The 23047-nt window shown below is 46.9% G+C and overlaps 1 protein-coding gene across 4 annotated transcripts in view; it reads left to right on the top strand.

Moving 5' to 3' along the window:
* Window positions 1-638: 638 nt before the first annotated feature.
* LOC138514122 (protein NEDD1-like) overlaps window positions 639-23047 on the top strand; it is a 1166279-nt gene continuing 1143870 nt past the window's right edge. For all 4 annotated transcript variants that reach the window (XM_069629417.1, XM_069629420.1, XM_069629418.1 and 1 more), the window contains exon 1: window positions 639-731. The gene's annotated coding sequence lies outside the window, so the exon portion shown is untranslated. The remainder of the gene's footprint in view (window positions 732-23047) is intronic.

A 23047-nucleotide genomic window follows, 5' to 3' on the forward strand; every position in this document is an offset into this window, starting at 1 on the left:
ATGCCGCCATCCAAGTCTTACTGTAAAGGGAGCAAAACAAGGCTCCAAGAGACACAGACAAAAAGGGATAGGAATTAACCCTTTCCAATATTCCATGTAAGATGCGGTGTACTGGGTCTGTGGTTTAAAGTGACTAACATAAAGTTAATGGCAACTTTATCTTTTCTGGGGGACAGTAGTCTGCCCCAGAAAATGGAGTCAATGGGAAGTCTCAAAGACAACCCTGTATCACTGCACTGAAGGTGCTGTGTAACACACATGAAAAAATGATGCTATGGAGTAGGTGAGGCTCCATTGCCCAAGATCACACAAAAAGTAGAAACACACACGTGAGAGTGGGAAAAAGGCTCACACTTTTACCAGGTGAAAAAATAAACCTTAGAAATCCAGCAAAGCTGCTAAGGGACTCATTAGGTAAGGGAAATCAGCCATTTATGAGAATTCTCACTAACACTGATCGCTGACCTGACCCAGAGACTCTGCTCTGCTGCCCTGCACTTGGTACTAATTCCCTGTAGGACACTGTTATAATAAAGGACCTATTAACTTTTTACCTAAAACTAATTTTCATTCCGTTCCTTTCCTCTTAGGCTCCTTTAAACTGGTGACTCCACCCACTCCCTCCCCGCCCCCCCCCCCCTATCCCAGCAGCACCTTTTCTATATTGTGGAGCGTGCTCTTTTACAGAAGTGCTGATCGCGTGGAGCGAGCAGCAAACCACGAAAGCCACGGTACGTTGCACTGATGAAATTCTTCCTGTGTATAAACTAATAAGCGTCAACTCCAGGAGGCGGGCATATCCGTATCCCCACTAATTGAAGTTTCAACGTGGGTTGCGGTTATATTGCTCGGAAAAGGAGCTTTAGACGTACCGTGCCGTTAGTGTTGTATTGCACAGTAAATGTTGTTGTAATCTATGCTTTAATCTGGTTAGCCATTAGTGTTACACAACGCTGTACGCGCCATGGTTGTTTACAGCTTCTCCATATATGCTGATAAACTCGGATTAAGTGCACGTTCGTGTGTAATGTCTGAGTATATAGTTAGATGACTGCGTGCGGTACTATATTTTGAAATGCAACTGTGCTTAAGGAGTTAATGATATAAACGCACAGAGTGAGACTATAGCCAATCGTGCACATGAAACTTCAAGTGGCATCCTCATAACGAATCGGCGTGCCCTACCACGCCGCTAAAACCTATGCTAATTAATTGACATATATACGCCCCACTCACTGCATCGGGAATCTGCGCTGAATAGTGGCGAGCTGTGCAACCTGAGTCTGTGAGCGACGAAAATATTGTCGCCACAGGAACAGTCGAGTTTTACTCTCGATATTGTGATACGAAAACAAATGTAGGTCCGTCTCGCCGCAATCCCAGTAAATCCCACCTACTCGAGAGTTTTGCTCTGACTCACAATACAAAGGGTATAGTATAACTAAGACCAGACTGCCCTCTATTGAAGTAAAGCGGAAGTGCAGCCGTCTGAAAATGCTAAGTGATAATACCATGCTCAGTAATAGTTCCAACGTTGTAACAGATATTGTTAACCCTGCTTCAGCAAAAAATTCACACTGTGCCTACTTTTACTGTGTTACCCACTGAAATGGAGAAACCAAATGGAATTCAAACACGTAGTTCTAGACGCACTTGCCCCCCTAAAGTCATCTCAAATTCTAAACCAACTGTTAATACTGAAAAGCTGACATCGTGTTAAGCAAGATTGATGAAGAAAATGCGACAAAAGAAATAGCTTCTGAACTAAATATATCATTTAGCTGTTTGAGATCTATATTCATTGATGATTTAATTCAGGTAAATGGTGCCGTCGGAAAAATTTTAAACTTGCATGAATACACAAAGTTGGGAATTTAATCACCTAGAGAAGAAATACTGAAGCCATTGGACGATATGAAAGGCGAAGTATATGTAGCAATTGTCAAAACGTCTACTATATCAGATGATATGTTGGGTGACCAAATTAACTCTGATACTGCAGTAGAGCAAACTGTGATAACCAAAGCAATGTTCCAGTGTGATGTAAACAGTTTGCTTATAGCTATAGAAACAAACATCGACATGCCGTGCATAAATTAAGAGGTGGAATATCTAGGCGATGCAAGAGATCACACCAACCCTCTTGTGATGTCAATTGACCTTCTTTGAAACCACACCACAGGACAATATTCTTAAGAGTCCAGTGATTGGAAACAAAGGAAATATTGATGGAAATACTGGCACCTGTCACGAAGACGACACTTCCACTAATATTGAGGAATTAAAAAATAGCACAGAGATACCAGCACTAGCTCCTTCAGAAAGCAGCCAAGACAGTATGACTTGTGATGAGATGTTTCGTGCCTTTGAATGTCTTCTAACTACGTTGGTAAATACTTGTAGCCAGAGACGTCTTTATGGGAATGCAAAAGGGGCCTTTGCCCCGGGCCCCCACCTTGGAGGGGGCCCCAAGAAGGAATCTTATTAAAAAAAAAAAAAAAAAGTCAGTTTCCCTAAATCAACTAAATTAAAATCACACCTGAGGATTTTCTATGGTGTGCTGCTAAGGCTAACCCTAATTTCTGTCTATTGTTGATAAATACATTTTGTTCTGATCTTTTCATCCTGTAATGCTATGTTCACTGTGGTATACATAGTTTGCGTGGCACAACACCTGTAGCATTCTCACCTTTCTGTGGGGATTATATTGATCATGTGCAATAATAGCCAAAGTTAAAATACATATTGATACATTTGAGTGTCCCGATGGTTCAGAGGATAGCTCAGTGTGTTAAGCACTCATTGCAGAGATATGCGTTGACGTGCAAGATTACAACACCAAATTCCAGCTAGGCCGACTTAGCATTTCCAATGTATGAAGTTGTTAAGCCTACATGCATATGTACTTTGGTGATAACACCTGGAGTGCTATAGAACAATGTACCTGCACTAGATAGTGGTTGCAATAGAAACTAACATAGCGTCAGTATGGTAATGGTCTAGAAATGGTTGTGTTTAGCTGGGGAGTTGTAAAACCTAGGCAGGCACCTCCAATTATGACAATAAAGTGTTATAGGTGTTTATGTATCCAAATTCCAGACTGGATCCAAAGCGTTAATGCTTGGATCCTGGCTTTGACAGCAGACGATACGGTGATCCTGGACAAATCTTAGATCAGTGACAGTATTGTACTGCCTTCTATGAAAAGGTTTTCTTCTCACATACTGGTGGCATTGTGTGGCCAATTACCTGATCTTTCCTATCATGTAGGCCATTTGAGTGTAAGGAGTTCTAGATAGAAGAGAGCAGACCAGATATTGCAGGCTTCTTACCAGCATATGTTAAGGTCTGCTTATGTGACAACCACATGGTTTGCTTTTTTGTACAATTCAAAGTTTTGTTTGCATGTTTTTAAATACCATTGCACAAGCCTATGTTAGGGGTGTATTTAAAGCTTTACAAATAGAAACCTATCTGAAATCTTTTAAGATCACATCCATTAGTATGCTGGTATTTATATACTTAGCTTGATGGATGGAGACAATGGTCCTCATTGCATGTTTGTCAGTCCGGTACCAACGGGGCCGGTAAGCTACCGGCACCGTTGTTACCAGACTGGCACACTACAAGGTCTGCAAGCAGGTGCCTTTCTGCCCACCAGGTACAGGTATGACCTGGCGGGTGGACTGGCACCAGCTCGCAGACACTGACAGTAGCACCAGCACCATTCTGATTGGTGCCGGTGCTACCGTCCTCCCCTTTCCCATTGAGCCCTACAGGGCTCAATGGGAATGGGGACTAATAATTACTGGCAATGGGCAATTACTGGGTCCGCTGGGGCTGGAATGCCCCCTGGGTGCTGGTAAAATCATGACTCTGGCGGCAGCCGTGCTGGTATTTAGCGGCACGGCTACCGCCAGGGTCAAAGTGAGGCCCAATGAAGCTAGAATCATTCCCATTTTTAATAATATGTTTCTATAACGTTTTGTTTTTTAAAATGTTTATATTGGGCTATGTGATTTTCATATTTTCCAAGTCAGTTCTGTAAAATGGGATTATTTTAGCTCAAGGTAAAAACTAGAAAATAAATTGGTAAAGAGCAGAAATTGTGAGTACGAATCCCAGCTTCACCTTTTGATCAATGTGTGATCCTGGGTATCTCATTTAATCTTGTATTTCTTCACCTGTCAAAATTGCAAGTCCCTAAACCTTTCAAAATTGTCAGCCCTTCAGAGTGATTTCGTTCTTAGGATATGACCTTTGACTCATTCATGGTTTCCCTGGCTATATATAGTGTTGCTTCCTCTATAATATAGTGAGCATTGATATATTGCACACCACAGCCACCTGTTTCTTTGCTCTCAAATGGCAACACTGCTTGAAAACCATGTCCCGATTCTAATCTAAGTCTGTCTGGATACAGACACCTTCATGGTATCTTCAAATCATTATCTACTCTCTATGCTATGGTATGTGTAGTTTTATCCTTGCGTCCCATTGGTCCTCTGTATCCATGCTTCAGCACTTTTGCTGTCTCGGAGGCAGCTAATCTCAGACTATTCTGGATTATGTGTACCTGTGTCATAGAATCTGTGTCCTGCAGTTATACTATGTCCAGTATAGCTTCCACGTGGCTGCTATTGATGACATGTTTGCTGTATCTATGCTTGAACACCAGTACCCTCGCGTAGAGTGCTAATGTTGCCCTTGAAATGCTACTTGTTTATCACTCTGATTACAACATGAATGAAGAGTATAAGGTATCTGAAAGGAAGTTTGCCATGCTTATTTTGATCTCTGCGAGGCAGGATATCAAGCCATGGGTTGTTATCGTGACACTGGGTGCGGCGCACTAGATATTCTATATCCCTTAATTCCTTTGGTCTGTTGGAGGGGGGCCCCAGAGGTGTCCGGGCCCCCAAAGTGCTTAAGATGGCCCTGCTTGTAGCAAATTAGAAAATAAACTAGATATCCAGTCTGTGCTTCTCCATAAATGTATTGACAGAATTCGGAAAACTGTGTGACCAGAGTAACAACACTGAAATTACTGGAAGCCTAGTGAGTGCGAATTTTACATTTAAGAGAGCTAACTCCACCCAGTTGATCAAAAGCCCTCAGCTGATCAACCCAGTGAGAGGCAAACCTCCTGTCATCTCAAAAAATACATCCAGTGGGAAAAGACGGAAAAAAAAACTGCCTCACAGGCGTTCATGTATGCTCGTCAGACATAAAATGCAAAAAATCTCTGTAGTACCAACTCGAAACAAAACCTGGGTTACAAGATAATAATCCCTGCAATCGCACCCAATGGGAATCCCCAAAAAATAATTCACAATGCCTCCCTGGCAGTTGTAAAGATAATTTGATAACAGCAATCCCGCTTAAAGAACCACGTATACCGGACTGCCGGTTGATAGGAAACATAACATCTTAAGACCAACCATCAGGCTTCCCTCTGATCACCGAATTCCTAGTGTTGGTTAATCAAAGCTTACTCACGCACATAACTCGACAAAAGAAGTTAAATGAATATGGCCTACAAATAAGAATAAGAACACCCTAGCTCCTCGTAGAGGAGACGCAAACAAAGCCCTACAACTAAAACCAACGGTAGCCGATACAAACTATCCACCATTAAATAGAGCAGCAGTTCTAAATATATTCCACTCTATAATTGGCCTACGCTCTGAAGACATAAAGATTGTAGACCTAATGGACCACTGTCGTACAAGCATTGCAAATATATGGTTTGAATCTGCTTCTACATTGGAATATATCCTAAAATTCAAGAATGAACTATTTTGCCATGGATTTATATGCCAGATAGTAGATATTTACACCGAAAAAAATCAGAACTCCAGTAATAACTAGTGAGGGAAATAATAAAACTAGCAATATAGCCAATATTAAAAGCAAAAGTAATATTATGAAGAGTGATGGAGAAAAAAGCTCTAGCATAGCCAATACAGGTGGGGGTATTGCCAAAACCAATATAATCCAACCTACAATAAAGACACAGTGCTCCTCTGAAGTCATGAAACATCTGACTGGAAGTGGGGACGTAAATATTGAAAAGAACGACCAAAAAAGTGATGATGCTGGATACTGGCAGTGGCTCTCATTTAGCCTTCAAGTCTCACCTATCTCAATTAAGTTTATGACACTGACTTATTGTATTCGTGGAATACCCGAGGATTTGCCCACTTGTTTGGGGGAAAAAGGGCTATGGACCAATATGGAGCAATTTAGTATCATCGTATTACAAGAAACATGGTTGTTAGATAACTTGTTGCTTGATGGGTGAACCACTATTCAACAAATTGCGACTAAAGGAAGACTTGGTCGCCTAAAAAGTGGTCTGTTGATCACCATCATGACTCCATGGTCTATTACCGAAATTCCTTGTGGCTCGCCTTTGGTATTAGTCAGGATGATCTCTAGGTCTGGCTTTTCGGCCATCACCAATGTTTGACCCTCCATCTAGAGCTGCTAAAAAAAAAAAGAAAATGCAGGCCGTAGGTTCCATGATAAAAACAGAAAGTACTGCAAAATATCTCCTATATATCATGGGTGACTTTAATGCTAATATAGTTCCTGTAGATGTCGAAATGCAATAAAATAATCTCCAAGGAAGTCCCATCTCAAAAAGTAATAATAAGAAAAACTCAACTTTGTTGTCAAATATGGCTGCCAAATATGACCTGACGATCCTAAATGGGAACTATCCAGGTGATGCCCAAAGAGAGTCACACGTGCAAAAAAAGGAGAACAAGCAATAGGAATATGTTACCGATTAATTGCAAACCAGAAGTATGGGCGGATTGCATATCAAAAACCCTAGGAACTAGTGATGATCACGAAATAGAAATTCCTGATGCACCCTGGATCTGTAAATTTACTAGAATAGAAATTAGAGTAATCATTTACAAATTGAAAAAATCAAGGGCATGTGGTCCTGATAGGATAAACCATGGCCTGTTGCAAATGTCTGCAGAGTTGTGGGCAGAAGCACTGTTGCTACTGTTTAACGAAATCAGGAAATCGGGCACACTCCCAGCAGCCTGGACATAGAGCCAGATTTTGCCAGTATATAAAAAAAGGCCAACAAAGTGATCCTTGGAACTATAGATTTTTGTCCATGTTGGATATACCGGCAAAAGTCTTTGCATGCTTACTCCTAGCCGATCTAAACCCCTGTATAGATGTACACGACACCCTAAGTAAGTATCAAACAGGATTCAGAGCCAAATACAGAATATCGCACAACATCCTCGTATTAGTCTCTGCAGTTGAATACGCCTGGATATGTTTGTCATGCGCACCAGACCCGAGGGTATCGGGGCGCGAAAAGCAAGAATATGTTCAGCTTGGTTACATCTAAGAATAAGTACATAACATATATACAAAATATACAAAGCAGAGATATACAGGCACCCTAGGGTATCAAGGCGCAAGAGGTCAGAGTATGATCAAATTGATTAGGAATAACACCATAGCAAATATACAGAATATACATATGCAGAGATATATAAGCATCAAGAAGGTACAAGTGTCTAAGGTGCAAATATAAAGGGCAGGTAACTCAGACAGATGTCAAGTACAGATTACTGTCGTTGTGGACAGAATTGTTGGCGAATGTGTCACTGGACAGGAGTGGTTACTTGTCATTCTCTATGAACCAGTTGGTCAGGTTCTGTCTAAATTTGGTAAATGTTTGATCCACTCTCAATGGAGGTGGCAGAGAGTTTCATAGTTGTGCTGACTTAAATGGGAAACTAGAGCCCCCTGTCGTGGAGAGTTTAAATCGTGGTACAAGGAGACAGAGTTGGCTGATCTTGTGGGTCTATTAGTCATTTTTCTAGTGATACTTTCTGTTAAATAGCAAGGTGCTTTATTGTTTAGGCATTTGTGGATAAGAGATGCCATTTTTAGGCGTATTTTATTGTGCGTGCATAGCCATTTGTGTTGTCTCCTGTATTGCTCGCCAAGAGTGCACAAACAATTATTTATCACCAGTACATTTGCAGAGCAAAGAAAATATTTTGAACGCAGGCAGAGGGAGCAATAACTCACAACCAGATACGCAGTTAGCAAAATAATGAGCCCTTATACGGCTATTTATTCATAGCTAAGAAGCAACATGTGATAAAACAGAAATAAATCACAGAGAAGATAGCGAATTCAAAAGAAAATGCATCACTGTGGGCGTAACTGAATCCCTCATCTCGCCAGAAGCGGCTGGAAGACCCCAGTAACAGCCAGGCAGAGAGCACAACAGCCCACAGGAAGGTCGGAACAGGGCGTCCCCCCTCCGACTGAGGTCTTTGTGTTTCTTCCATCTGACCTTTCCAGAGCCTCCCATTTATACATGCCCTCCTCAAAAAAGGGGTGGCAATTTCTAGAACCTGCAGCCATTAGCAATCATAGCAAGATATAACAAAACCAGCTTTCCCAGCACAATTTCCTTAACGAAGGTCTGCATACCAGGCTCAGCAACGGATAACATTGAAAGCATGTCTTTTAGCAAAGCAAGTGCAGTTTTCACTGAGGCATGGAATAAATATCCATTATAGCTCTGAGTGCCCCCAGAATGCACTGCGCATCAGCGCCATGTTTTAGCTCAAGCATTACATCTCCTAGTTTACGGAAATGTGTTCTTTACTTGTTATGCTTAGTGCCGCTCTCGAGGTGTTATTTTGGAGTAACTGTATTTTTTTAATGATGCGTTTGTTCGTGCCAATGTAGAGGGTGTTACAATAGTCCAGTTTGGATAGTATGAGTGCTCTGGCGAGAATTAGCCACTGTTAGAGGAAAGAAATGGTGTGCCAGCTCTAATTAATTTGCAAGTGTATACAGTAAAGGAAGCCAGGAAGTTTACCTGTTTAGTGAATGTTAAGATGGCATCTAAGTAAGGGGTTTCCATCAATAGTAAAAGATGAGTAGTCCAGACTTCATTTGGTCAAGTGGACAGTAGTGCAGAGGATGACGAGTTCTGTTTTATCATCGGCAAAGTCCATCGGTGGCCATCCATGCCTGAAAGATGCTGTAGATGTCATTCACCAAGGCCGAGTCTTTTACATAATCTCCAGTAAGTGATAGGAGGATCTGAGTATTGTCTGCATAGTTCGTGTAGGCGATACCCAGATGGTCCAGATCATCAAAGAGGGGCTTGGTGAATACATTATACAGGGTCGGCGAGACACATGATCCCTGGGGCACACTGCAGGTGATGGGGATAGGGTCTGCTGCTGCAGAAGGGGAGAAGACCCTCATAGTCCTATTGCTATCCATACTATAGTGCCCTTGGGAAAATGGGCTGCTGAGTCCAGGTCGAATGCAGCCGACAGGTTGAGGAGGAGTGCTAGATTTCCATTGTCTCTAAAGTCATCTATTTGGGACTTAAGGTCAATTAGTGCTGTTTCTGTGCCATGTTGAGGCCTGAAACCGGATTGGCGGGCTCCTAATAGAAGGTTAGATTCCAGGAAGTTCTGAATTTGGATGTATGCTACCTTATCTAAGATTTTTCGAAGGAAAGGCACTGTGGTGATGGGCCTGTAGTTTGTTGCTATGGTTGGGTCTAAGGTTTGCTTCGTGAGAAGGGTGGGGGTGGGGTGGGGAGTACCCAAGATTCTTTCAGGTTACTGGGGACGGTGCCTGATGCAAATAAAGCATTAATATAGAAATAAAGGGTGCTAGGTCTCTAGCAGCGTCCTTGATTAGTTGTGCAAGTCTATGGGGCCTCCATAGATTTTAGCGTCGCATTTGATACGGTCGTACGAAACAACCCGTGGTGCAAACTCAAAGCATGGAACATCCCAGAGGGATTGCTAAGGATGCTCATGTTATTACATAGAGAAACAAAGGTGAAAGTTAGGATAAATGTCAACGACAAATTGTCAGTTTCCATACCCACTGCGATGGGTGTAAAACGGGGATGTATAGTGGCCGCCACTTTATTTAATTTGTATTTGGCAGATCTCTTCTAGTCATTTAATCCAGCTAATTTGTCCCGTGTAAAAGTAGGCACTGAGTGTATAAATTGGCTGGGTTATGCAGATTTGTTGATAATTGAATACTCCCGTAAGGGGCTACAAAGCTTACTTGATGGCCTGGGAATCTTTGCCAAACAGAATGGCCTTCGAGTAAATGTAGAAAAAAAGTAAAGTGATGATGTTCAGTGGGAAGAATAAAAAGTAGGCGAACACGAGCTGGTTTCTTGAAGGGGGAAAAAACTATAGCGGGTAAATTCATATACTTATCTTGGTCTTCTAGTTGACAAGACCCTAAACTGGAAACTTCATTGGGCAAAAATTAAACTGAATTGCTGGAGAACGGTAGGCGCTGTGAGTGCCTTTATAGGATGAAATGGCACTCTATCGGCGAAGACTGTGCTCCTTCTATATACAATGAAAATAGTTCTGATGTTATATGGAATAGGAATATGGGGGGCACAGTTTCCATGTAGAGTTAAAACAGTTTGCATGCCGCCTTCCTTATCTGAGTTTTTACCTTGAATGTGACCTGACATGTATTCTATCTTGTTTAACAATCAGGCCTTTTATGTGTCCGGTTGACTTAATGACCCTGAATAACAAGACGATAATGGTTGAATATGCCAAGGTTTTTCTGAGCTTAGATAAATATGAATGGATAGGCACATGGGGATCAATATTTACTACTTACAATACATGGAAGGGCGGATGTGATGTTGCTATATCCCCGAGTAATGTACAAATGATAAAATATTGGCTGAAAAAGAAAATCACATTATTTGATTGTGAGAACAACACAGTATAACTTGCGTGTAACTCTCTCAGGGCATCTTGTATCCAGTACATTGACCCAAGAACTAGTGTACCATCCTTTTATTGTGGCCTTCCCAGAATATTGGATGATGCGCCAGTACCTCCTCCTAAAATGTAATAAAAGTAAAGCCCTAGAAACTGAAGGAACAAAGAAAAGTCTGGCACGAAATGAACGTGAATGGCGAAAATAATATTGAATCGCTGGAACACATTCTGACAAGATGTGAAAGTCTGATTCACATTAGAGAACAGACGATGAAAGCCTCCAATAACTGTTTTAGCTCACAGGACCCAACCATGTTATGGCAAAAGTTTGACCGGCAACGATCTTAAGTTTATTTATCATATGACCAAATACTATATGAAATTGTAAATTGATTGAGATTGGTTTTAACATTTTAGTAGACACATCTTCTATGCTTGCATTTTAGGTATACAATTCAGCAATTTTATGTGTTTTATGTTTGTAATGTGCATTTTATTTTTAAAAAAGGGTCTTTTTATGTTGTATATACAAAGAAATATTGCTGTAAGTATATTAATAAATTCAAATTATCGAAAAAATAAAACAGGCGAGCGCTTACTCCCTGTGTAGATGGTCGGATTCCTCACACATTGCCACACTGAATTTGCAAGGGCACTTTGTAATACAACATAATCTGATCTAACAATTTACACGGTAATTCATGGAATAAATGTGCGCCGAAAAGGGGAGCGCAAGCGTGAAAATCGCAGTACACGCGTGGTAAAGCCGCACACGCAGCCGTTCATTGATTCATGAAATGCGCTGCGCTTGTAAAACCTGGGATGTGCGCCAAATCCGTGGGTGGCACACGCGGGCGCACACGTCACTAAACGGCATGCGCGATGAGCACAGGGAAAGCGCACATCGTGTAGCGCACACAAGAAAAGGGGGTGGAACACGGGGCGTACAACGCAGAATGGGGAACAACATGTGAAAATGTAGGTGTTATGGGGGAAGTACGGGAGGTAAATGCTCGTAACGCCGAGGTAAATGCTCGTAACGCCCACACGCGAGCTAACAACACGTATTCATGGAATCGAACAGGGGAAACCCATGCGCCAAAAAAGACGTGCTAATCCGGAAACACGTAAACCAGCAGGAAGTGGGCGTAAGCGCCCCCGCGCAGCATAAAAGTGCGCGCAAACAACAAACAAGCTCATACGCAACGATGAATATACGGTTTCTCGCAGCAGTGGTCGTGCGACACCGCAGGAGGAGGATAGCCAGGCCCCGCATTTTTTTTACCCGGGACCAGCCTTTTTGGGATGCCTGATGACCACGTGTAGGTGAGGTACAGGTTTCCACCGCTAATAATCCTAGAACTGGTCAGGGAATGGGAGGATGACCTCACATCACCCACCCTGTGCTCCCAAGCACTGAGCCCCGTTGGAAAAGGTGGTCAACTGCACTTCTTGGCTACTGGTTCGTTTCAGCGGACAAGTGCCATAGTTGGGGGGGGGGGGGGGGTGTGGGGGGTTGTCTCACAGGCCTCGCAGACACGCTGCCTACACCAGGTGTTGGCCATCAGGACTGCATGCCCCTCAGTCCGCAGGCACACATACATGCCCAGAACACCTGCAGAAAGGCAGGCTGTCGTCCAGGACTTTTACGGGGTGGCACACTTCCCCAAAGTGCTAGATGCCATTGATTGCACCCATGTGGCTCTACGTCCTCACAGGGCCACTGAGCACATCGATCGAAACAGCAAGCACTGGAATTCCATCAACGTGCAGGTTGTATGTGATGCCAAGGCAATCATCACCTCAGTATATGCCAACTATCCAGGGTCCAGCCATGATACTTTCATATTCAGAATGTCACCCCTAAACCGGGACTTGGAAGCTGGGCAGCATGGCGACACATGGCTAATTAGTGAATATAAATGCCTCTGCACATGCATGCATGTCAGACACTGAGAAATGTGAAAACCCCTCTAATGACAACTATTATCACCTCCCCAGGGGACAGTGGCTACCCTCTGAGCACCTTCATGATGCCGCCAATTCGGAACCCCACCACACCACCCGAGGTAAGATGCAACACAGCCCATATTGCAACCCGGGGCATAGTGGAGCACACATTCGGAGTGCTCAAGTCACGCTTACGCTCCCTTGACCTTTCTGGTGGGCAGCTGCTATATGCGCCCCCAGTATCATAGTGGCAGCATGTGTCCTGCACAACGTTGCAACCTGGCGGGGTGTGCCGGTGGACATGGTGGTGCCCCCACATCCCCAACCATATGCACGGCCGCTGCGCATGGGAGGTCAAAGGGCACGTGGTGAGGCAGCCCGTACCCAGCTTGTGGCAAATTACTTCACCTAAAATCCCACCCCTGCGGAGTGCACACAGGCCTGGCACATACCAGCTGACAATCTAGGATGACAAAAGGGACAGTCAGCTGTCACAACCATACCACCCTGAGATTGTTCACCTGGAAGTGCTACTTTGTGTGCACCCCTAGCTACTTAAACACACCCAATGCTGTGTCAGTAAAAGGCACACATTAATGCAGCATGAAGGACTACCCCCTTGCAAAATACTACATCCAAATAGTGGCTTGTCACCCAACCCCTCCCCCATCTCAGCTACCCAACACACCATGGCATGGCATGAAATGTGAAAGCAACCAAATGAATGCACAACCCATGACCCAAGTGTCACAAAGTGGACTGTCCCAAATGCAAACAGGCCAGAGACAATTTCCTCTCAGTAATGAATAAAAAAGCACACATTAACAAATACTTACCAGCAAGACAAAACATCAGTACAGGATCCAACAGTGGCAACCTATGACAGTAAAAAATGAAAGTAGTGCAAGTGTCACAACCTGACTAAGGCAGCACATCGACCCCTTCCAATTGCAGTGTGTTGCTGGTAGGAAAATGTGGCAGTGTACTGCATATAACATGAACTGCATCTGCAAAGGAGAAGAGCTTGTTAAGACATGTATATAAGGAAAAAGTCCTGGATGTAAAACCATATATAAATCCACCATGCAGTGGAGAAATGAACAACAATCCCCACTAGGGATGTATACACAGTTTGGACTACAGACAGCCCACACGACTTATGGGATCCCAATGTCCCTGTGTAAGTTACTGTCACTTGGTCACACCCTTTGCGAGCCCATGGAAAGGGGAAGCAGGAGGGGTGTGTGTGTCAGGAACCCAAGTTTCTAACCCAAAGACAGGACAAGCCTGCATGTGCCCAGCTGGAATACACAGTGGATGCCTATGGGAGCCACACAAAGCAACACTGTAACATTCATTCAAAATCTTAAAGAATATGGTTATGAACAAAAATGCAAATGAAACATAGAAAAAGCAAAAATAAATGTAAAGTAAAACAAACAAACTAAAATAAGAAAGTAAAAATCAGAAGCATAACAAAATAAATGTATGAAAATAAGAAATCAAGATAGAAAAGAAAATAAATTGAAAAAATAAGAAGAAGAAATAAAGATAACAAATAAATTGAATACTATTATCATTTAGCAATCGGAATATGTGAAAAAATCAACCAAAAAAAAAACAATAATGGCCATGTGTGGACCCGGGGGGGAGAGCAGGGAGGGGGAGCCACCCAGGTGGGACGAGGTACAGGGTGCACCCCAACATGAGTGGATGTTGAGAAAAAAAAACCTCCATGTCCTCACGGCCTGCACGGCTACGCTACAGTGGGAGAACTGCCGTCGCTGTCATCACCCTCTGGTGCTACATTAGAAGGTCGGCGTGATATGGGAGGCAGACCACGCGAAGCCCTGGCATGCTCCTCCATGGCAGCAAGCCTGCGGGTCTGAAAGGTTTGGTTCTGTAGGATGATGGAACGGAGATCCCCATGCAGCACCTCACAGGTAGCACGCATTTCTGCCTGCATGGCCTGGTGTGATGCCTGGATCTTCTGACGGGTTGCCTGGAGCTCAGCTGAGAGTGTGCGTGTCGGCTGCTCCAGCTGCTGTTCTGACCTTGTACTCCGAGACACCTCAAGTTCACACAGAGTATCTCTGAGGGACCTGTGTTCTAACCTCAGGGCATCCCTGTGGGCCTGTGACTCTGCAGATATGGCTGTGCGCAGAGTCTCCAGTCCAGCCCATGGGTCCCTGTCGGACGCCAACATGTCCTCCCTGTGTGAGTGGCAAATGGACTCTGTTGCCTGCTGCTGGAGCGCCACCTGCCTTTCAGGGGGAGAGTGGAAGTGGCCACCCTATCCACGGCCTGAGCCATCATCTCGCACGATGCCCGCTGTTGTGTTGCTATAGTGTACATGGAGTTCTCCCACACAGTATTGCCTGGTGGCGCACGGCCACTGTGTTGGCGGGCATCACACCTGTTTTCGGCAAGGTGATGTGCACCTTGCTGTGCTGGCACTGCCTCAGGCTGCAGGACTGAATTCCTCCTTTGATCTGCTGGCCCAGGGACAGGAGCAAATGTTGTGGAGTGTGACCCTGCATCCGTAACCACCACAGGCAGACTTTCCAACACTGAATGCCCCATAGAGGGGTTTACCCCCAGTGCAGGTGGGCTGGACAGAACAGCATCCCTGCCAGAAACCCTCACCTGCAACGGGACATATGTCTCAATGTCCGATTCAGCACCTGATTCATAGAGGTCTCCGAAGTTGTACCCAGAGACACCCGTGGACAGTATGGTCTGTAGGAGTAATGGGTTTTTACCCACCACCACCCCACGTCCTCCACTGGTGTCCGGTTGTGGCTGTGAGTACTCCTGCCTCTGCGCCATCTCCTCCTCCTGAACAGCATCAAGTGCCTCATCACCTGCAACAACATAAAATAAAAGTAATTAAAACCGGCATGAGCACCATAGCCCACACACATCGGCATGACGAGGCACAGATACAGTACATAAATAACACATGTCACACATGACAATAACTCTGGCATGCATGCACTGGCAATGAGTTGGAAGGGGAGGCAAAAAGCAGACGCTGAGGATTCGAAGATGGAAAAGCAACACATGTGCTGCATGCTGGATAGCACTAGCATCGCACATGAGCCTGTGAGTGTCATGGACAATCCACATACATGACACATGCCAGCACACAGATGTCACGTAGCATAGCCATGGCAGATTTCACAAGGGCACCAGATGGTAGCAAATCATTACCGTCACCCATCCATGTGAGATGGACATCATGAAATTGAACATGCAAAATAGTGTGATAAAACATGCATGTGCCACACACTGCAACAAAGCCAGTGTTCATTGATGCAGTGAGGGCAGGCACATGGATACATCAATGGTTGGTCACTTTGACATGACGGTAGACAATTGTCATGTTGAACATTCAAAAAGGGCCCCAAAGTGATTGTGTACAGGCCATGTGTAGGTGCACATTACTCAATCAGCCTGAATGGTGAAATCATTCCCATAATAAGGTAACAAATGTGGGCCATTGTGGGGTGTAATCTATGTCTGTAGTATGTTACATTTGGGGCAGAACGGCACAAGAATGTGTGGTAAAAATGCTGAGGATTTCATCAATCAGGCAGAATGGACAGGAAAACAGTATGAACAATGTTGTGGCAAGATGGGAGTTGAAGGGCAAGTGCATTAATCTGGTGCAAATTGTCTACTGCGGTCAGAAGGTATACTTGAAAACCCAAGGCCGTGGTATGGTTTGGAGGCACCACATGGGTGACCCATAGCAGTCATGACTACACAGCCTCACCTTGCCCTTAATCAGAACACATCACCCAAGCAACATACACATGGTTTGCACACACATGCATGGCCACTCACCGGACATTGCCTCAAGATCTGGTAGGTCTCCCACGCCTTGGATCTAATCCTCTGTGAAGCCTCCAGCGATAGACTCATGTTCTGTGAGTACTTCCTCCTCTGGTGGAGACCCACTGCCAGTCACCAGAGTAGAGGCATGATTGGAAGCCAGCTTGTTCTTTGCTCTGCGTTTGAGGTCATTCCACCTCTTAGAGCAATCATCAGCTGTGTGCCTCACAAATCCAAGAGAACTAAACTGGTCCGCGATGCACTGCCAGTGAGCCCTACGTTGAGCAGTCGTAGTCTTGCACCCTGCAGTCACCAGCATTTCGCGGCCATGGGCCGACACGTAGCCCACAAGTGCGTCTAGTTCTGCATCATTGAAACTACGCTTCCTTGATGTGCCGGAGTGGGTAGCCATGTCTGGGGTCCCAGCCTATACAGCAAGAGCACCCTTCTTCCTCTTGGAAGCTGGTGTGGACCCTGAGTGGCTTACGCCGCTCTGGTTGGTAGGGGCTGAAGAGCAGGTGGACTGGGCACGATGACCAAAGGTCTCGCTGCAGGCATTGGCTGCTGGGTGATGTTGGAAGGACCAACCTCGGTGTGATGGACTTGGACCAACACTGTCCCGGCTGGGAGACTCGGAGCTGGGGTGGATTGAGCTGCAGCTGCCCCTGCAGCCTCCTCACCCTGGCTACTTGGGGCAGCAGATGACATTGCTGCCCCAGATCCATGTGGCCTGGTGACAGCAACTTTCACCGCCACACGTGGCTTTGACTTGGTGACACTGAAGTCCGCCTGGGAGTCATCCTGTGCCGATTCGGTTGACAATATGGGGCGGGTTAACAAGGCCTGAGCTGGCCTGGTGTCAGCTGCATCTCCCCAACCCATTGGGGGGGGTGCATAGGTGTCCCTGATTGGTCCTCCACACACTGGCCTCTTGACCCAATCTGCACATCCTGGCCACGTCCCCTACCGCGCCCCCCCTCTTGGAGGTCAGCCACCTTTGCCTCCCTTACTGCTTGGTCGCCTCCCAACTATGGTACCTGATGTTGTTGTGTGAATGGTAGGTGCAGTAAACAATTGTCCTGGGCAATTGGGGTGAAAGGGGTAGGGTACTAGATGGAATACCTACCCTAGTGCTTTAGCAAAGCTGTCTGTGACCCCTGGGGGAAGATGACGGGTCACGCAACGCTCAGGCACTCCGAAAACAAAATTTTATGTGCACGCAACCCCTGGTAGCCCACGTGCGTGGAATAGAGAACCCGCACTACGCAGTTGCACCCAGAAACACAAAAATAAGCGTATGCGTGGTACACGCAGGCTACAAGGACCTCTGAATGGTTATGTGACACACTTGGGCAACCACAGTTGAAAAATACGTGCGCGACTCACCGTCTGCCTGGAAAAAGAACGTCAAAAAGACACACGTGTGCGCGTTGGCAACACCCCCGCCAAAAGAAGAATTGAACGCCGTTCAAGTATACAAGGAGTACGAACTGGAACCGTTGTGAAGTAATGTCGTGTGAAACGACGAAGTACAAGAATTACCTGCTCGGTCTCCACAAAAAAGCACGTACAAGAAAATGGCATCCTACGCTTACCTTTTAACCCAGCCCACACTTGCGACGTCACTTACGTGCTAAGGGCCTTTCCTCCAATTACCCGCAGTGACACCCGGACGTGCAGTTTTTGCACGTGTACAATGAACATGCACCCGTGTTGAGGGAAACGCCCTTGAGCGTTACGTCAGACGCGCTTACATGCTAAGGGCCTTTCCTCGATTTACACACTGACCTGCAGTTTTTTCACGTGCCAAATCACTCCGTATCAAGCTGGTCACGCAAAAACACACGGAAGACCACGCTCCTGCCCAGAAGGCCAATTTCCTGCCCCCTAGAGCCCCGAGCACGCTCCCACCTGCCATCTGCTGCTGCCTGCCTTCCTGCTGGCCGCGTGCCCTGCTATTTGGTGCCTGCACGTCAGCCATCTGCAGGGGTCCAGTTGCTGTGACCACCCCTGCTGGAACAGAAGACTCCCGACTGGTATTCCATCGCCCCACAGCCCAGCCCCAGGACTCAGTTACCCACCCACACCTGCCTCGGGGGTTGCCATGTCCGGCCCAACACCATCTGGCACCAGTGGCAACCCCCCAGCAGAGAGGCAGAGGGCTGCCAGCTTCTCTGCCAATGAAGTTGGCATCCTGGTGGAGCAAGTCCTGGGGCATTATGATGTCCTCTTTGGAAGTTGACGCGCCGACAATGAAGGACGGAAGAGGATCTGGATGGACATCGTGGCTGCCATCAACGTGGAGGGGGTGGCAGCCCGCGACATTCAACACGTCCGGAAGCGCTGGAAGGACTTCAGGTTCAGGACCCTCAGCAAAGCCCGGCACCTCTTGAAGGCAGTGGATGCTGAGGGGTGCCTTACCAACAAACGGATGATGGTCCTGGAACGTAAACGCCCAGCGCTCCACCTCCAGGTCCTTGAGAGGCAGACCCATCTGGAGTCTAGCGGTAAGTGTACATGCGTACTGATTGGAAGCTGTGCATATTGAGGTGTTCCAGGAGTGTGCAGGTTTGACATATGTCTTGGTACATCCATGTATGGATGTGTATGTACAGGGCATGAGCCTGCCGCCTGTGAGTCCAGTCATGTGTGAGGCACATCAATGGCATATGTGTTGAAATGCATGGTGCCCAAATGCATGTGTGGGTGCACACATGTTTAAATTTCTGTGTATGTACTGTGGCCTGGTTGTGGTGTGACACATGGATGCTGGTTCCACCTTCATGTATGTGCACAATGTACATGTGCGTGTGTGTGTGAGACACGTGTGCGACTGTTACACCATGGATGCATGTGACAGCGACATGTAGGAGGCTGATTAGCAGTTGTGACATGGATGCTGATGATTTCACTGCGACAGGTGCGGTAGATGTACAGATGCATATAGGTCTGGCCTGTGTGCATGTGTTCGGCACTCCCCCTGTTGCATGTGACCTCAGGCTATTATTTGGATGCTCATGCTGTTGTATGTGTATGGATGGTGTTGCTTGCTACAACATTCCTGTTTGCGCATGTGTGTGGCTTCAAATGATGTGTGTTGGGAGTGTGATGCCATGTGGGAAGTTTGACACTGCCACTCATGTGCAACTGTCATGTGTGTATCAGACCATTGTACAGTGCCCTGATGCCTGTGTTCTATCTCTCCCTGTCTGCAGTGTCAACTGATGAAGAGGGCGGAGACGGCACTGTGGAGCACAGCGGCAGGGATCCCACTGCTAGCCGGAGACGCAAGGCCCAGCTCCCCTCCCATGTTGTCATCTCGTCGGGGAGTGAGGAGGCTGATGCCGCGTCTGTGGCCGCAGCTGCCGGGGGTCAGTCCAAGAGGCGGAATTCGGAGGTGGACTCCATGGCAGCCGAAAGGGCAGCTGAGACCCCACAGGTGCCTATGGAGGAAGATGGCACGGAGTCATCCAGGTTGGTGGGGGCTTTGGTTGAGGAGGAGGCCGTGGAAGGCCCACGCATGGGGTCTGGAGGGGGAGGGATTCCACTGGTGCTGGTGGTGCAGTCCAGCGGCAGGGACAGGAGGCAGCACAGGCGGCTGCGGAGGTGCCTGTGTGTAATCCTGTCCCCGATCCTATGACTCATCCCGCACCAGCAGGGATGCCTACGTCCAGACCCGTTCTCAGGGAGGGAATGCGCACACCACAACTGGCCTTCCTCTCCCTGCGGACGTGGCAATCCGGGACCATGTTGAGCCTGTCCTGGCTGGGGTGGCGTTGCGTGACATTCAGAATGACGTGCAGGGTTCTCGTGAGGACAATGCACGTTATTTCGGATGCCTGGCAGACCGCGTCGACCTACTATGACTAGTAACCAGTGCTGGGTTCCTCCGTGTGCTGGACCTTCTACCAACCCGCTCCTCAACTGAACCCCCTATGCACCAGTCATCCTCCATGCCATCTTCCTGCCCAAGTATCACCTGGGAACCCTGTGGGGCTGCCCCTGACCCAGCGGCCAGTCATGTGGAGGATACATCCCTGCCACAGTCAGGAGTCGGAGGTCCAGCAGGGGTGGCCACCCCAACAACTGAACCCCAGCAGGAGGAGGACGTGCAGGCAACAGGCAGGGCACATGCACGGCAGAAGCAGGCACAAGGTGGGAGCGATGATGGCTCGGGGCCATCAACCTCAGTGGGGCAGCCAACGGCCGGAAGGCAGGAGGACCCTGGATTGGGAGTGTCTTCCATGTGGCATCGGTTGGGCCAACAGATGGATGCGGAGTGGCGGCGGGCGGAAGAGGCACGGCTCACTATGGTCAGGGCGTAGAACTCCATGCGCAGGGCGCTGAGGCGGGCTGAGTGCCTCGAGGCAATTCGCAGGGAGTTGGAGGAAGACATGGCATTATCCCTGCGAAACCTCGGGGCCATGGAACAGGCCCACCTCCAGGACGTAGAACAGTGATGATGCCCTGGCCCGGGAAATCAACAAGTGAGCCGTTGGACTTGCCCGCCGCCATTGTATATGGTTAATTTGTGTTAGGTTTCCTTTCTTTTTTTTCTTTCATTTGGGGCGCTTGGAATATGCCCCACATTTTTGTATATACTTGTTTATTAGGTAAGGTTTTCTGTAGGTTTCCTTTGAATTGTTGCGCTCATGCACCCTGGATTTGTACATTGTATATAGTTGAAGACTGGACTTTACTTCATTATTTTATTTTTCCCATGGAGCAATGGATTTCTCTTTTTTTTTTCTCCTTTGGATTTGATTTGATGGACGAACACTTTGGAGCCATTTTCATTTGGATTTATTTGGATTCTGCATTAATATATTTTGTTTTCATTTTTTTGGACATCCAGCCTTTTGTTTCTTATTGTGTGATTTTATTTTATTCCATTGATTTTGTATTTAATACATTTTGGTTTCATACTTCAATTGTGTGGTATTCTCTCTTTGGTTTCATGCATGTCACGATGTGGGTTTTCTCATTCACTTGCACCCATTGTGTGTGTGTGACGGACATGTATTGATGTGCATACTTGCCATCTGGGATGTATCATGTAATGGGTATTTCAATGTGGAGTGGATGGAATACTTGGTTGGGTGTTTGGACTGGGGTGGCGTGGGGTGGGATTTGGGTGTCCATAAGGGCCATGATTGTGGATCGTGTTGGGGGGGGGGGGAGAGACATGAGTCGCGGCCTGCTGGCAGGTGCCCGTCTATGCTGGGTGGGTGGGACATGTGTTGGGGCTCACAAGTGCATGGTGCCATGTGAGCTGCCTGCGGTGCATGGCCAGGGTGAATGGGCTGCCTGCAGGGCATGGCCAAGGGTGTAGGGTAGGCCCCTGTGGTGTGGGCTGCCTGCAGGGCCTGGGTAGGAGGGAGGGGGCACACCCGGGAGGACCCACACTGACAAATTGCATGTAAAACTCCTGCACACCCCTCAGAATACACGTACCCCGCTCACACAATGCCTATCACGTGTGAAACTTCCCGCGCACCCCCGAAATACATGCAGCCACCCCACACACCCTCCCCATGCCCCACAGGCAGCCCACACACCCTCCCCATGCCCCACAGGCAGACCATCCACCCTGGGCATGCCCCACAGGCAGCCCACGCCACAGGGGGGGTGCTTTTTCTACGCAATTTATCTGGCGCGAGTGGAGTACGTGTATTCCGAGGGGTGCCCCAGTCCATTTTCACGCTTTTGGCTGCCGTGAGCGGGGTACGTGTAGTATTTTCACCCGATTACAGTGTACCGGGCCTGTAAACTGGTGCAGGGTTAGCGCGGCTCTTTGCACTGCATTGCGGATTTCAATGCCTTTTCCTTGCGCAAGGGGCGTTCTTGGGGGCGTAACTGGCGCTGCGGGATGTTCTCTGCGCCAGCGCTCAAAATGGCTTGGAAATTCCATGAATACGCGGTGCGCCACAATGCTGTTTAGCGCACACGGCTGGCGCACGCAGCCTCTCTGCGCTGAAATCTAGGAATTACCCCCTTAATGGTGTTCAGTTGTGTAGCTCTTACATGGAGCACCATCAGATATCCACACTGTGTCCACCATGCATACTGACAAACTTTACTGATTGGGAGAGTCCCGATATAATCAAATCTGCCAGATTTGACCCAGCAACTTGCCTCTTCGTCAAGTGCCCTGGACAAAACGGGGCATGGGTCTGTGCTGCTGATGTTGACCCACAGGACATTGCAGAATGATTGTTTTCATTACCTCTAAAGGGATATTAATCCCCTAGAGCTTGTGCCCACCGGCAAGTAGCCTTCTCTCCCATGTTTCCAAATTTCTGGTGAGCCCACTTGGCCAAACCCTCCAAATTTCCCTCCTGAGCCTCTGTCCACAGAGGAAATCTTGGTGTGTTCGTCTGCTACAGAATTTAACCAGCGTTCTAATGAGTCAGTAGTACAATGCACATCCACGTGATACTGTTACTTCACTTTGTGATAGCGTTTCCCAA

The sequence above is a fragment of the Ambystoma mexicanum genome, chromosome 12 (genome assembly GCF_040938575.1).
Source record: "Ambystoma mexicanum isolate Mex_15411 chromosome 12, UKY_AmexF1_1, whole genome shotgun sequence".
NCBI classification, from domain to species: domain Eukaryota; kingdom Metazoa; phylum Chordata; class Amphibia; order Caudata; family Ambystomatidae; genus Ambystoma; species Ambystoma mexicanum.